This window comes from Podarcis pityusensis, assembly GCF_964106645.2.
Source record: "Podarcis pityusensis genome assembly, chromosome: W".
Lineage (NCBI taxonomy): Eukaryota > Metazoa > Chordata > Lepidosauria > Squamata > Lacertidae > Podarcis > Podarcis pityusensis.
This window is the reverse complement of record NC_138045.1, coordinates 14,319,331-14,336,652: the sequence shown is the minus strand read 5'-3', so window position 1 is coordinate 14,336,652 and position 17,322 is coordinate 14,319,331.

Here is a 17,322-nt window from a genome sequence, read left to right as displayed (position 1 = left end):
AAAGTTGTCACGTCTGACACTTGTATTTGTAAAGACATACGTGAAACACAAAAAAGCTTCTATTTGGACATTACGTACGTATATAAGAACTGATCTATTTGTATTTCCTGTTCAAAATGTTGGTCTTTAATTGCTTCTACTTAATTTGACAATGTGAAAAGAGGTGTGTTTATATGATGTATAAATAATTCATATAGTTAAACACAGCCAGGAACTGATATACACCCGAATAAATTTGCTTTATTTCCTGTTGGGCAGCGGCCGCAGACACATTGCAGGCTCAGAATTCTATCCCAGCCGATGTCAAGCAATGTGGCCTTTTCTGAAAGTGAGCCTCCATGGTTTTACTAGCGCTCCTTGCCTCGATTTTCGAGGTGCCTTGTCTCCTTGCCTTAGTCCGCCGCCTGGTTTCTGATACGCTTTCCAACATCGCCCCAAAGCAATTACTTTGGCAATACCACAAACTGCCCCAAACAGAGGGTTGTGATGAGTTAATCTCACACCTTTAAGCTTGAAAGGGGGTGGGGGTGGCCCAAAGGGCAAAAATAAATGTGTTAATGTGTACCTCTGGAAATCTTTCAGTGCGCTTCTAATAGGGAAGTTATGGTAACCTGTTGCTTTATGAAACTGAGGATTTTGCAAGTCGCCCCCCGCCATTGGGGCAGGGATACAGTCGTACCTCCGCTTATGTATCCCTCTGGATACGTAAACTTCGGGATGCGAACACGGCAAACCCGGAAGTATTTTTACGGGTTTCGCCGCACACAAATGTGCAGAAGTGCTAAACTGTTCCTTGCGCATGCGCAGAAGCGGTCTTCTGGTTGCGACTTCCTTGGAATGCGGCCAGACCTCCAGAATGGAACCCTTTCGCAACTGGAGGTACCACTGTACAGCTAATTTAGGGTTACCAGACGTCCTCGTTTCCCGGGGACAATTCCTGGATTCGCGAATAAGTCCCCGGACAAATTCCATCCCTGGAATGTCCCCGGATGTCATCTAATGTCCCCAGGAAACACAGCTGCAGCAGTCTCAGCAGCCTGGAGCAGTTGGCTCTGGCTGGCTTCAGGAGCTGCTCGGAAGTCCCCATATGATGGTGGTGCAGGGGCTCTAAGATGCAGCTTCCGGGCTGCATCCACCTTCCCTGACCCCAGCAACTAAGCTGTGAAGGGAGGCTTCACACTGCCTATCAGAGTTTGCATGCAAGCAGGAGGGGGGAAGGATCTCTCAGTTAGGCAACGGGAAGCCTCCCTTCCCAGCTGAGGGATCCCCACCCCCTCCTGCTTGCACGCAAGTAGGGACAGGATTGCGGCTGCTCCAATGGGAAGGGAGACATCATGCTGCCCGAGCCTCACGGCTGCTGCCACTCTCGGCCCTCCTTCTCCACCTTCCATGCCTGACCCACCGTGCACCACTTCCCCACCACCACTGAAGAACCAACAACTCAGGGGCTGCCTAGGCTCATGGAGAAAGGAGATGGAAGCCTCGGAGGAAGTGGAAACATGGCGGTTGAGGTCAAGGCGGCAGCCACCCCTTTGCCACCTCCATCACTGCAGCATCAACGTCCAGAACGTGTAGTATTTATTTACTTATTTACTTATTTAATTAAAGTGTCCCCGGATTCACTGGGGGAAAAAAAAGGTAACCTTAATTGTGAATCACAAAGATGCACCTCAAATCTAGAACATAAGTCGCTACATGGTGCAAATGGCGACACGTAACACAGGTTCCCGACATGCACACTAACACAATGTAACAGCACACGGCAGGAATCCAAGCTTAGTCTACAGAAATGGGTGAGCATCAAACGTGAATTGGCACAAAGGGCCAGTCCTTATTGCGCATGTGTATTAAACATAAAATGAGGTGATGATGTGCACCAGGCATAGGCAAACTCAGCCCTCCGGACGTTTTGGGACTACAACTCCCATCATCCCTAACTAACAGGACCAGTGGTCAGGAGTGATGGGAACTGTAGTCCCAAAACATCTGGAGGGCCAAGTTTGGCCATGCCTGATCTAGGGCACAATGATCTGTTTCTTTTTTTCTTTTTTTGAAAAAAAAATTATTAACAATTTCAACATAGCAAATTATCCAAACAAATCATCTTCCTTGTTCCCCCTCATTTCCCCCCACCTCCCCAACAAACCCTCCCTCCCTCCCCCCACCACTTCCCTCAGCTCCTCTCTGATTTCTTATCCAATGTTAACTTCTGCATATTATAAAACTGTATACATCCTTATATTATCTATCTTCTATGTTATCCCTCAATAAATTTGTGTATGTTTATTCAAAACCTGCCAGGGATTCCAATTCATTTTTTTTGGGGGGGGGGTTTAGATAATTTGTAAAAGGTTCCCATTCTTCTTTGAAGTCACAGTTGTCATTGTCTTGTAGTTTGCATGTCAATTTCGCCAGTTCTGCATAGTTCATCAATTTCTCTTGCCACTGTTCTTTTGTCGGGGTTTCCTCATTCTTCCATCCTTGTGCAATCAAGACTCTTGCCGCTGTTGTAGTATATATACCGGTAAATAAATTCTTTATTTTCCTTGGCAGGTCTTTTCCTACAATTCCTAACAAAAATGCTTCTGGTTTTTTAACAAATGTTAATTTAAACGTTTTCTTCAACTCATTATATATCATTTCCCAAAATTTTTTTATTTCTCTGCGTTCCCACCACATATGGTAAAAAGTCCCTTCTTTTTCTTTACACTTCCAACATACGTTAGACCCGGTTTTGTACATTCTTGCAATCTGTACTGGTGTTATATACCATCTATACATCATTTTCATATAATTTTCTTTCAAAAGAGAACAATCTATAAATTTCAAATCTGTTCTCCACAAATTTTCCCAAACCTCAAATTGTATATTATGTCCTATATCTTGTGCCCATTTGATCATGACCGATTTCACCTCCTCATCTTTTGTTTCCCATTCTAGCAGAATGCTATATGCACCCTTCAGCAACTTCACTTTCCCTTCTATCATTTCCTTTTGAAATCTAGTAGTATAACTAAATCCTTTCTTGTTGTCTTCTTTGTATATCTCATGTAATTGCCTGTAATGTAACCAACTCTGAAAATGATCTTTTATTTCCTACTCTTTTAGCTTCCATTTTCCTTCTTGGTCCTTTAGTAAATCACTGTATGCAAGGCATTTTCCTTTTTTACCAAGTGGCTTGAGCAGCAAAACTTCAAGTGGTGAGAGCCACCAAGGTGTCTTCTGTTCTATTAAACCTTTATATCTTATTGGTGTTTCGCAACTTTCTGACTTGTTGCAGGACCTTAGCCAGACCTTAGCAGAGTATACGCAGAGTTCACAAAAGCAATTGGTTGCAGGCAGGATGGACAAAGCAGGAACCAGTAACTTGTTCCTTATAGGTGTTTATTATCTATAACTCTAGGGAGAATATTTTTTGGATCTTCCACTGTAATCACCAAATCATCAGCATATACTTTCAATTTAAACTCACGTTTCCCAGTTTTTATCCCAGTAATCTCTTTATCTGCTCTTATATTTCTGGCAAGTACTTCCACCACCAGAATGAACAACAGCGGTGATAATGGACAACCTTGTCTGGTTCCTTTTTGTATCTTGCACTCATCCGTTATCACCTGATTTAAAATTAATTTTGCTTTTTGTTCTGAATAAATTGCTTGTATTCCTTTTAAAAATTTAGATCCACATTTTATTTCTTCAAACTTTGTCATAAATTTCCAAGAGACATTGTCAAAAGCTTTTTTGGCATCTATAAACATCATTGCTGCTTTCTTTTCATTTTTAACCTCCAGGTACTCTATTACATTCCAGATGTTTCTTATATTATCCTTCATTTGTTTATCTGGAAGGAAACCTGCTTGATCCTGGTGTATATACTCATTTAATATTTTTTTCAATCTATTAGCTAAAATGTTTGCAAATAATTTAGAATCATTGTTTAACAATGAGATAGTAATAATATAATAATCATAATAAATTTTATTTATATCCCGCCCTCCCCAGCCGAAGCCGGGCTCAGGGCGGCTAACAACAATCAAATAATCCAACATTATAAAAACATCTCATTCTAAAAATTAATTAAAATCAAATTGATGGCAACCGTTAAGCAAAATTCTGTGCAGATTGCCAGAGGAGGGAGTCAGGCTGCGCCCTGACCAAAGGCCTGGTGGAACAGCTCTGTCTTGCAGGCCCTGCAGAAAGATGTCAGGTCCCGCAGGGCCCTAGTCTCTTGTGACAGAGTGTTCCACCAGATTGGCGCCGCAGCCGAGAAAGCCCTGGCTCTAGTTGAGGCCAGCCTAACCTCTCTGAGGCCTGGGACCTTCAAGATGTTTTTATTTGCAGACCGTAAGTTCCTCTGTGGGACATACCAGGAGAGGCGGTCCCGTAGGTACGAGGGTCCTAGGCTGTATAGGGCTTTAAAGGTTAAAACCAGCACCTTAAACCTGATCCTGTACTCCACCGGGAGCCAGTGCAGCTGGTATAGTACTGGATGAATGTGATCTCGCAGCGAAGACCCCATAAGGAGTCTCGCCGCGGCATTCTGCACCCGCTGGAGTTTCTGGGTCAGTCTCAAGGGCAGCCCCACGTAGAGCGAGTTACAATAATCCAGTCTGGAGGTGACCGTCGCATGGATCACAGTGGCTAGGTCAGGGCGAGAGAGATAAGGAGCCAACTGCTTAGCTTGGCGGAGATGAAAAAATGCCGCCTTTGTTATAGCTGTAATCTGCGCCTCCATAGAGAGGGAGGTATTGAAGATTACACCCAAACTCTTAACGGACGATGCTGGCACTAATTGCGCCCCCGCAAGAGATGGGAGTTGCCCCCTCAATCCCATATCGTCCCGTCCCAGCCAGAGGACCTCTGTCTTCGAAAGATTTAACTTCAACCGGCTCCCACATAACCATCCAGCCACAGCTTCTAGACATCTGGTCAGTGTGTCTGGGGCCGAGTCAGGATGGCCATCCATCAACAGATAGAGTTGGGTGTCATTGGCATACTGATGGCAACCCAACCCAAAACTCCGGGCGAGGGGGCGCATAAAGATGTTAAAAAGCATCGGGGAGAGTATCGCACCCTGAGGCACTCCACACGCCAAGGAGTGGCACGATGACAATTCCCCCCCAAGCGCCACCCTCTGTCTCCGACCAGAGAGAAACGAGCGCAGCCACTGAAGGACTGTGCCCTGGATCCCCACGTCGGCAAGGCGGTGGTCCAGGAGTTCGTGATCGACCATGTCGAAGGCTGCTGACAGGTCTAGAAGAATCAGCAGCCCCGACCCGCCTCGATCCAGTTGCCTGCGGAGATCATGTGTTAGGGTGACCAGAGCCGTCTCGGTCCCATGACCAGCGTGGAAACCGGACTGGAATGGATCCAGAGCTGATGTTTCATCCAGAAACCTGTCAAGCTGTTCAGCAACCGCTCTGTCAATCACCTTACCCAGGAATGGAAGATTCGAAACCGGGCGGTAATTGGATAGATCTAAGGGATCTAATGATGTTTTCTTTAAGAGCGGGCGCACCACTGCCTCCTTCAGTTCCCCTGGGAATATCCCGGTGCCAAGGGACAAATTGATGATATCCCCCAGGGGGGCCCGCACCTCGTCTGGACATGCTCTAATCAGCCAAGACGGGCACGGGTCGAGAGGACAGGTGGTGGGCTTTCCAGCTCGGAGGAGTCTGTCCACATCGGCTGGGGATATCCGGTCAAAGTGGTCCAATACTGGACCCGATGACAGTCGAGGGGCCTCCAGTTCCTTTATTGTATCCAAATTGGCAGGGAGGTCATGGCGGAGCAACAAGACCTTCTCCTCAAAAAAGCTCGCAAATGCCTCACAGCTGTGTGTCAAATTGTTATTTAAATTTGGCTGTCCTTCAAGGGACGTTAAAGACCTAATTATACTAAATAATTGCACCGGGCGAGAGCTAGCGGATGCAATGGAGGCCGAGAAGTAAGACTTCTTAGCGGCCTTCACTGCCATCTCGTAGGTTTTCATAAAAGCCCTATAAGATGTTCTTGAGGCTCCATCACGGGCACCCCGCCATACTCGCTCTAGCCGTCTGAGGTCCCGCTTCATTTTCCGGAGCTCCTCGGTAAACCAGGGAGCCCGGTTTCTGAGGGGTCGCAGAGGGCGCTTAGGTGTGATCTCATCGATGGCTGCCAGGAGCTGGATATTCCAGCCCTCAACAAGCTCAGTCAATGAGTCGCCAGGGGGAGCAAGGTCCCGCAAGGCTTGACAGAATCTATCAAGGTCCATCAGCCTCTGCGGGCGAGCCCAAATTGGCTCGCCACCTAAGCAGGGTGGGGGTGGAAAGTCAATCCTGGCTTTCAGAGCGTAGTGATCAGACCATGGCACCTTCATCGAAAGAGACATGATCACATCTATACCGACGCCAAAGATCAAATACAGCGTGTGGCCTGCTTGATGTGTGGGGCCCGAAACAAACTGGGAGAGCCCTAGTGTCGCCATGGAAGACACCAGGTCCAGAGCCTGTGAGGAGGGAGTGGCATCAGCATGGATGTTGAACTCCCCCAATACCAATAGGTTAGGGAACTCCAAGGCCCAGCCGGCCACCGCCTCCAGCAGGCCTGACAGGGTGGCTGCTGGTGCGCTAGGTGGCCGGTACACCAGCCAGACAGCCAAGCTCACCTCAGAGCCCCACACTAGGCCAACACATTCAATGCCGGGGATCGATGGCGATGGTAGAGCCCTGAAAGAAGAATCTTCCCGGATTAATAATACCACCCCTCCCCCCCGGCCCACAGTCCATGACTGGTGGAGGACGGAGAAACCCGGGGGCGCCATCTCTCGTAAGGTAACAGTTTCCCCTTCGCACACCCAGGTCTCCGTCACACAAGCCAGGTCGACCCCCTGCGAGGGTGGCGGTTTTGTTGCCTATAGACCTGGCATTGCACAACACCAGTGACGGAGGTGAGTAATCCTTGCTCACCCTACCCTCGTCCCTCGGGATGGGGCGCAGATTGGAAGGGGTACGAGCATATCCGTATCTCGATCCCCTTCGCCTATAACATCTGCCCCCACCGCCATACCTCCCTCGCCCCTCCACGGTAGCAATCCCAAGCCTCATACAAGCCTCCATTTACAAAATAGAAAAACAAACCAAACCAAAAACAATTATACCAAAACAAAACCAATCCCCACCCCACTCAATATCCAACCCCAAACCAAAATAAAACGGAACAAAATAAAAATACATGGATAAAAACCACTGTTCACGGTGGTACAACCAAGTAAAAAGTAAAAACACCTTTAAAACACTTTAAAGTATATAAAAACATTTTTAACATTTGCTGCAGCAGCACCAGTGTCCTTAAAGCTGTGGCGGTGGTGAGTGTGGGCCCCGCCCCCTAGGCCTGGTGGAATTAGGCTGAGGAGGGAGCGGCCTTCCCCAACACTCATGGTGCAGCAGCAGCAGCGGTGTCCCAGTGCCTCAATGAGGCCTCTTAAAGCTGTGGCGGTGGTGAGTGTGGGCCCCGCCCCCTAGGCCAGGTGGAATTAGCCTGAGGAGGGAGCGGCCTTCCCCAACACTCACGGTGCAGCAGCAGCAGCCTATAATTTTTAAACTGCAGCAAATCTGAATCTTGTTTTGGAATTACTGTAATATAAGCCTCTTTCCATGTCTCTGGAATTTCACCTGTGTTTAAAATCTCATTCATAACATCTTTCAATGGATTTACCAATTGTTCACTTAATTTTTTGTAATACTTTGCCATTAATCCATCTGGACCAGGAGACTTGCCATTTTTTGTCCGTTTTATTCCCTCTAACAGTTCTTGGACTGTTTTTTGAGTATTTAGAATCATCATTTGTTCCTCTTTTATTTGTGGTAAATTAATACCTTTAATATATTCTTCTATTTAAAAAAATTTCTCCTTCCCTTTCCTATACAAATCTGAAAAATATTTTACAAAAGCTGCTCTTATTTCCTTCGTCTTATCTGTGATCTTTCCATTTATATTAATTTTATTAATGGAGTTCCTCTGCTCATTTTTCTTTAACTGCCATGCTAGCAGTTTTCCTGGTTTATTGGCATGCTCAAAATATTTTTGTTTCATTCTTTTTATTTCCCAACTAATTTCCTCATTAACTATCATTGAATATTGAGTTTGTAATGTTTTAATTGCCTGTTTGACTATTTGTTTTCTTTGACAGTTGTTTCTCCTTATCCGCAGTTTCCTCTAAAATCTCCCTTTTCCTTTTTTCTTTCAATTTCCTTTTAAATGAATTTTGTTGTATAAAGAGTCCTCTCATCACAGCCTTACTTGCATCCCAGACCGTCTGCAATTTTGTCTGTCCTTGAATGTTTATTTCAAAATAATCACTCAAGGCCTTTTTAGCTTTTCCCATAATTTTTTGATCATCTAGTAAATCTTCATTCAATCTCCATCTAAATGAAATTTGACTTTCTTTTTGTATTTCCATTGTCAAGGAATTGTGATCTGAAAATGTCCTGGGATTGATCTCATTTTTTTAAACTCGGGGTTCCAACTCTTTAGATATCCACAGAGAGTCTATTCTTGAACTGCTGTCATAAACATGGCTGTAATAGGTGAACTCCCTATCAAACAAATGTCTTGTTCTCCATATATCTATCAAATTCAAGTTTTGAGCCAAATCAAAGAAAGTCTTTGGTAGTCTGCCTTCTTTCATCTCTTTTTTCCTGGCTGATCTATCTTTTTCGAATGAAGGAACTCCATTTAAATCTCCCATTAAAATCATCTTTTGATCTGCAAATTCAAATAGTTCTGTTTCCAATTTTTTAAAGAAAGCTGCTTTTTTGTCATTAGGTGCATAGATTCCTACCAAAATCACCTTCTCTCCCTGAATTTTTATTTGTATTCTTAAGATCCTTCCTTTCTCATCTTTCTGAATCAATTTGGGTTCTAGTGCAGGATTAATGTAAAAAATTACTCCTCTCTTTTTTGCTTTATCTGCCAAGATGAAGTCCAAACCTATTTTTTTATTAATTAAAACCTTTTTGCGTTTTTTTGCAATTTGAAGACAAATTATATCCAACTTCTGTTTTAAAATTACATGCTGAATCCTGTTGCGTTTAGCTTTGCAATTCAAGCCATTCACATTCCAGCTCAATATTTTAAGATTGGCCATTGTCAGAGTCCGTTACAATATCTATTTTTCCACCTTTTGCTCCTTCCAGTGACAGCTGCTCCAAGGCAGCTCTTTGTTCTGCTACTGGGTCTGCTCTTGTGTCATGTCCAGAATCTAAGTCTCTCTTGTGTTTTTCAAAAAATTCTCTAGCCTGATGTTCTGTTGTCAACCTGTATCTCTTTTTCATGAATGTAAAGGATATCCCTTCTGGATACTCCCATTTGTACCTGATACCTACTCTCCTCAATGCTGTTGCTAAAAATCGATATTTAACCCTCCTAAGTCTCAGTTTTAATGGAATCTGCCTAAAGATATCCACTTTCTGTCCAGCAACCATGAGATTGTCCTCAAAACTCTTTTGAAGGATCGCATCCTTCATTCTTTTAGAAACTAATGTAAATAGAACATCTCCTGGCTGCTTTCTCAGTCTACTTTCTCTTGTTTTTATTCTGAAACAGCTCTCCAACAATCCTTCCAACCAGTCTTTCCTTTCTCCCATCCACTCTGAAATTGTCTGTGTAACATATGTTTCTAAATTCTGTTCTGTGTCTGATTCTGGTAGGCCTCTTATTTGTATCGTCCTATCCCTTTCCCTTAGCTCCAAGAGGAGGACTTGGTCCTCTAACTCACTTTGTTTTTCCTGGACTCCTCCCAATGTCCCCATCACCTCCACTTTAGTTTCTAACTTACTGACCTTCTCACCCAATTTTCCAAATTGTTCTGTCTATAATCTATTTGAGTTTTCAATGTCCCTATGTACTTGTTCTGTCAGCATTTTTTCCGATTTCTCCATGTCTGTGTGAACTTGTTGGGCAAAGTTTTTCATTGACTGGGCCATCTCTTTCCTAAATTCCAAAAACTGCTGTGTAAGAAAGTCTGTATGCTCTTTCCCTGCTTTCTCAGCTTTCTCAACTGTCTCCTCCTGCACATTTGCCTGTCTTTTTTCCATGCCAGCCTTTCTAGTCACAGCTCCTTCCTGTTTACCCACCATCTCTGTTTCAACGGTTTCCCACACTTATTTTTGGCTGTTCAAGGTCACACCTGCACTCCTTGACTCAGCCTAGAAGTGAGAGTATTTTCCCCCTTCCAGACTGAACCTCAGAGTTTCTCTTTCCCTTTCTCCAACCTTCCACCTCCCTCAGTACAGCAAACCAAGGAAAAGACAGTGAAAAGAAAAGAAAGAAAGAAAGAAAGAAAGAAAGAAAGAAAGAAAGAAAGAAGACTTAAAATATGCAATCAGATCTGTAAAATACAGAAATTAGCAATTTCACTTCGAGGCCTCAAAAAAAGGCCAAGAAGCAGCACATTTCCAGGTCCATGCTATTAATAAAAAAAAAATTAAAAGGAAGTCCAGCTTTATATACCGTATTTTTCGCTCTATAACACGCACCCGACCATAACACGCACGTAGTTTTTAGAGAAGGAAAACAAGGAAAAAAATATTCTAAACGAAACAGCGGATGTATGATTTTTGTGGTTCATGCTGTGGCCACAGACATGTGATCTGACAGTGAGTTTGGAGTAGCCCAATGCAAAAATCCTGAGGATCCATGTGGATCCATGCTTTGTAACCACATTTTTTTTTTTTAAAAAAAAGATGTTTATTGAGAATTTTAAAGTTACAAAGAAAGAAGAAAGAAAAGACAAGAGAAGGAGAAAAAGAAAGAAAGAAGTAGATAAACATAACAATTAAACAATACAGATCAATAAAAACCGAAGTAAAAAAACAAAACAAAACACACAATACATCTAAATCAAAAAACAAAAATAAACAAAACAATTAAAAAACAAGTCTAATATTCCCAAATCCTTAACTTTCATTAACTTATTTCAACGACCTCCTCACACCTCCCTTTTTTGTATTCTAGTTGTTAATTATCTCAGCAAATCCTTTCCATCTTTCACAATATTCTGTCATTTAAATTACCTTAATCTATTTTAACCTTATCTTACCTAAAAAGCCCTAAAACTTAAAACTTATATATACCAAATTCTTTTAACCATAACATATTCTTTCATAATTCTTTTTGACATTTCTGCTAGAGCCAAATAATTTCATTCCAACATTTTTCTAATACTCATTAATTTTACAATACTTTTCTAAATAAATTTTGAAACTTTCTTCCATTCTTCATCCATCGTCTCTTCTTCCTGGTCTCGGGTTTGGTCAGTCCTTTCTCGTCTATCTAATCCATCAACCTGGTGCTCTTATGTCCGAGGCTCTTAAATCTTTTCCATGTCCCTTCTGCAGATCTTCTTCTTGTTTATACCTGCCCTTTACTTTATCTTTTGTTGATCTTTTTCTTATTTTCTTTCCTTTCTCATTGGGGGGTAGGTCTCGGGAGGACTCCAATCCAAAAGTATCCCCATCTCTCCTCAGCAAATCAGCCCATTCCCCACAGTCAACACTGTAATCCAGAAAGTATTTAAAAGCATGTTTCAGAGTCTTTCCAAAATTAAGAGCCCTCACAACTCCAGACCCCCCCTGGTCCACTCCAGATTCGAACTTCAAGAACAGCGGCTTATACTCCTGCAAGGCCTCGAGTCTCTCCATTTGTGGTTCAACAACAACCTCCTCCATTTTCTTCTGCACTTGCGCTTGCCCTATCAAAACAGATTCCTGGGCTGGTTCCTGAATGGTTTCTATATGGGTATTCGCCGTTTGTCCAAAGTTTTTAACTGCGACAGTCATCAAATCCATCTTCTCATGCATCTGCTCCAGCAAAGCACTTGTCTTGCAAAGAGCAAGCACCAAGACTTCTTGTAAACACATTTTTCCCCCAAGGTTAGAGTCTGGTCTCATGATCCTAATCATACAGCTGTGAGGTCCCCAGATCAGCTCCGGTAACAAATTAACAAGCTCCCTCTAGAGGAGACAATTTCTATTTGTATCCATCTTTTAAAAGCAGGACCAACAAGGAAAGATTACTTTCACTTTTCAAATACTTTGTTTCTTTTGATTGCAAGAAGCAACATTGGAATCAATATATTTCTCTCTTTTTTTTTTTACTATCACAGTCGATGAACTTTCCCCATAAATTTCTGTCTCTGACACCCCGTTCCCAGGTTTGAGACGGTGGAAAACTTTTCTTTCTTTACTCTCTCTCCTGCAGGCTTAAACAGTCAAAAATCCCCCTCTTTTCTCCTGCTTCCAAGAGGGGTTTTGGTGGTGATGAATGAAGGAAATTTAGAACTTTATATACGACTTTCCAGACTTTAGCTTACAAAGTTTTTGCTTCCATCTATTTACAAAAAACGGGAGGCGGACTTCCTGTTTAGAACCTTCCCGTTTCGGTGCCAAATTAAAATATTTCTTAATACTTAATCCAATTTTCCGTTCTACTCACGGGTACTTGTTTAGAGTCCAATTGTCCACAGGAAAAAGTCAGCGCTCTCCGGCAATGGCTGTGCGGCTTCACTCCGTAAAAGTAGCGGTTGATTCAAAACACCGCGCCACTCACCCCACGTTGCTTCGGACCCCCGAAAAAGGGTTTCCCTGAGAGTAGGGGAGGCGCTCCTGGTGTTAGCCGAATCCCATGTTCCCAGGCTTCCTCCGCCTGGGATTTTTAAAGGGTCTCCGGCTTCACCGCGGCGGCAAGACCCGATTTTCACGGAGCGGGTTCCTCTCTGTTAGAGGAACTCCGCCATTGCCGATGGCGCTGTCCCGGAAGTCTGTAACCATGTTTTTGCACCACTGCGGCCCCAGGCAACAGTGGGTGCGTGATTTTTTTGGTGCAAGATGTAGCCATGGACATGCTATGTGATCTGATGGTGAATTTGGGGTGACCCAGTGCAAAAATCCTGAGGATCCATGTGGATCCGTGCTTTGTAACCACGTTTTAAGTGGGGAGGGAAGGAAAAGCACTCAAGGGACAAGGAGCACACATGGGGTGTGTGGAGAAGGATGCTGCTAATAATGAAGAAGAGGGGTATAAGGGGAGAAGGCTCTTCTCCTCTCCCACTTTGCTCCTTTAAAGCAAGCAGGCTCTGCTTTTCTTCCTCCTCCCTGCTAATCCCCGCTTAGCGAGCTGAAAAACTTTGCTGCTATGTAGCGAGCTGAGTGGGGAGGAGAGAGGGACAGAGAGCCTGCTTGCTTTAAAGGAACCAACCGGACAGGAGCCGCTTACACTCGTGTAAGTGGCTCCTCTCCTCTCCCGCTTTGCTCCTTTAAAGAAGCAGGCTCTCTGTCCCTCTCTCCTCCCCACTCAGCGGCTCTTCTCCCGCTTTGCTGTTTCAAAGAGAGCCACGGAGGAGACAAGGAAGGGGAACCATGGATCCTCTGCTCACGACTGCAGCAGATCCCCACCACCACCCGTAGGCATTCCCTCCATAACACGCACAGACATTTCCCCTTACTTTCTAGGAGGAAAAAAGTGAGTGTTATGGTGCAAAAAATACGGTATATATAAACAAAATTATACTTGTCTTTATTCTTGTGTCTTCTCCAACCAGTAGTGATAGATAAAAGTTCCAAAGTATCTGTCCAAGCTAATCATCCATATCCAGGTCCACATCCATATGAAATATGAAACACTTTCTTGATTTTTGTAATCCAAATTTTTCAACTTTCTGGTTTAATACATAAGCCCCAAATATGCTGGAGAGATCCAGTCCTTCTTGGCAGGTAATTATTTGTGGCCTCTGGTCTCAGTGGGCACCAAAATTAATTCTGAAGCTATTCCAGGCTCTCCTTCTGCTTTAGGGATTTCCCCCCCAAAATAACTGAGTGTTCTCCTGCTTAGCCCCTCTTTTGTGCCTCCATGTTCCAGGGTCTGAGGTGCTATTTCACTTCCAAAACATCTTTTTCCCCCTTCTTGCCTTATACTCTGCCAAGATTATCCAACTGTTCTCTCCAGCTGTCAATATATATCTTCTTTTTCTCTCCAAAGGACAGCTTGACACAATTGTTTCTGACATATATCCAAAAGAAGGAAACAGTTCCCGAAGTCAGAGTCAAATTGTTACTAAGTCTCAATGGCTGTAGGTCATTTCTCCCATTCACAAAAACGTCCCTGCAGAGCCAAGCCACAGAAATCAGAAGCTGACTTCCTTTTTTGCTTCCGTTTCGCCAAATTAAATTTTTCAGCCTATTTTCTTTCTTTTAATCATTTATTAGGCTTTTACCTCTAATTGGAAGATCTGCTGCTTCTGGTGACGGAGTGTGGCTTCGGCAATAGAGTGCATTGGAGCCATGAGCGGACTCAAGCCCCTTCCCTTTTCCCCGCGCGCAAAACGGCAGCCAGGGTGAGTTCTTGGGAATGAGTTTCCTCGATTCTGCTGGACCCCTGGGGTCCCCACTCTTCCGGGGGGTGTTTTTGGGGGTGTGCCGAGCCCTGGAGATCACTCTCAGGCTCTATTTGCCTGAACCGTGTCGTCTCTTAAGCAGACGACACAGAGCTCGCTGCCATAACCTCTGCAGTGGACCGGAAGTCCATGATCTTTGTTTCTTATAACCTCCCAAAGAGGAAGCAAAGGATCAACTGATCAAACCCTTCCTGGCAAATTTGCTGGGAAAATCCGAAGTCTCCCATATTAAATATCTTCTGGAAGACAGGTCAAATGATATTTCACTGGCCGTGGCAAAGTTTCTTTGGGAGATGATCTTTGTTTCTTATAACCAGGGTTGTCTTGAGCACATGCGCTGCCGGGGTGCCCAACGTCCCCAAATTTAGTTTTGTTGTTTAGTCGTTTAGTTGTGTCCAACTCTTTGTGACCCTGTGGACCAGAGCATGCCAGGCACTCCTGTCTTCCACTGCCTCCCACAGTTTGGTCAAACTCATGTTGGTAGCTTCGAGAACACTGTCCAACCATCTCATCCTCTGCCGTCCCCTTCTCCTTCCGCCCTCCATCTTGCCCAGCATCAGGGTCTTTTCCAGGGAGTCTTCTCTTCTCATGAGGTGGCCAAAGTATTGGAGCCTCAGCTTCAGGATCTGTCCTTCCAGGGAGCACTCAGGGCTGATTTCCTTCAGAATGAATCGGTTTGATCTTCTCACAGTCCATAGGACTCTCAAGAATCTCCTCCAGCACCAGAAATCAAAAACATCAATTCTCCAGCGATCAGCCTTCTTTGTGGTCCAGCTCTCACTTCTCACTGGGAAAACCATAGCTTTAACTTAGGGGTCAGCAAACTTTTTCAGCAGGGGGCCGGTCCACTGTCCCTCAGACCTTGTGGGGCACCAGTCTATATTTTGAAAAAGAAAAAAAATGAACGAATTCCTATGCCCCACAAATAACCCAGAGATGCATTTTAAATAAAAGCACACATTCTACTTATGTAAAAACACACTGATTCCCGGACCCTTCTCAGGTCAGATTGAGAAGGTGATTGGGCCGGATCTGGCCCCTGGGCCTTAGTTTGCCTACCCATGCTTTAACTATACGGACCTTTGTCTGTGCTTTTTAAGATGCTGTCTAGGTTTGTCATTTAGTTTAATTTTTTAGGGGGGGCAAACTCAAAATTGTTGAGCTTTTTGGGGAGAGGGAGGGAAATCGCTCGCCTGTAACAACAGCTTTTGCTTTCCTGACTCGCCAGGAATATTTGCCGCCACGGAATAACAGAACAGCGACCGGGCCAGGGTGGGGACTTTCACTCCCTTGCTTTTCACTGCCGCCGATCGAGAGGGACCAGCACAGTGGCACCTCCACTTGCAGGCGGGATCTGTTCCAGAGCTCTGGCCGGATCCCGAGGTTTCCGAAACCGGAGGCGCCTGTTATGCACACGCGCGGGGGGGGCGAAGCCCGGAAATATCCTTCCGGATTTGCCATGCACGTATCCCGAAGAATACATAACAAGAGGGGCATGTAAGTAGAGGTACCGCTGTATACACTAGGTATACATTGGGCGCCCCCCAGAATCTGGCGTCTGGGTGCCTCACATCCCCTTGTACCCCCGGGTCAAGACGGCCCTGAGTGTAACGCTCAAAACGGAGCACGTTCGGCTACACCGGAACACTTCCTTCAAGGTTTGCAGTGTTTGGCTTCCAAGTTGTTTGAGTCCCAAGGCGTTTGAGAACCAAGGTCACACCGTATAGTAGCATTTAAAAGGCACTTTGCTCCTTGTTTTCCGAAGGAGCATTCGTCTCTCTCTCCTTCCCCCGCCCCACACGCAGTCTGCCTCTCGATGTGAAAAATTCCTCAAAGCTTCAGTCATTTCCCCTTTGTGCAGTTATCTAAACTGTGTGCGCACACAGCGAGGAGATAATTTTGAATTACGACAATGGAAAACAACCAGAAAGCCGCCTGGGGCTGGAATTGTGAGCCATATACAGGATCCAGATTAGTTTTCACAGGGTGTTGGCTGACTTGATGTGAAGGGCCACCACACCTTCTCCTGCTGGATTTCGCCAAACTTAATTCCAGAATCGTGACCTTTCCTTGTTTTAGCTTGTGTTGCCTGCGACCTGGAGCGGACTGTGCATTAACAGGACAGCTTTGGGGTGAAGAGTATTGTTTCTAGGACAGTTCCCTAGGAGGAACTGTTTTATTGCTGTTGTATCGTCATTTAGTCGTGTCCGATTCTTACAATATTACAATATCCAGCTCAAAGGGCTAGCAATTATTTCCAACGGCTAGTTTGTTTTCATTTAAAACATTTCTAAAACAGAGGACAGGCCACCCTTAGCGTGATCTCCAGATCCTTATCCTCGATCCAGAATTTTAAGCACTGAGGTTCAGACCCACTTGGAATTTTCTATATAACAGGGGTGATCAAATCCTCATAGAAAAGACATCGTAGCAAGACATGAGAGATGGTTTCCGCCTCCGTCAGACCGCAGGGGCAGACTGGCTCCGCATACGGTTTACCCACATATCTGCCCTGCAATAAGGCAGATGGCAGCATGTTGAATCTAGCGAGGGTGAATGAATGTCTATATTTACATACAGGGCCGTCTTAAGAGTATGTGGCGCTGGGGTGCAAAGATCCGCCTGGCGCCCCTAGGTTGCCCAAAGTTGTTGACCTTCTTTTTAGGAAATAGTTGTTTACCTTTAGAATGCTTGCGGGACACAGGGACTCACAACGCCAACCAACGGGGCTGCCAACGCTCCACACACAGGGGCATACAAAGGTAGGTGCGGGTTCCATGCTGGGGGGGGGATGTCGGGCGGCACAGTTGCCGCGCTGTCCGCCCGCTGCCCCCCCCCCAGCTGCATGGCGGCTAACTGTTTTGGCTGTGCGTGCAGTGCCCGGAGCGCCA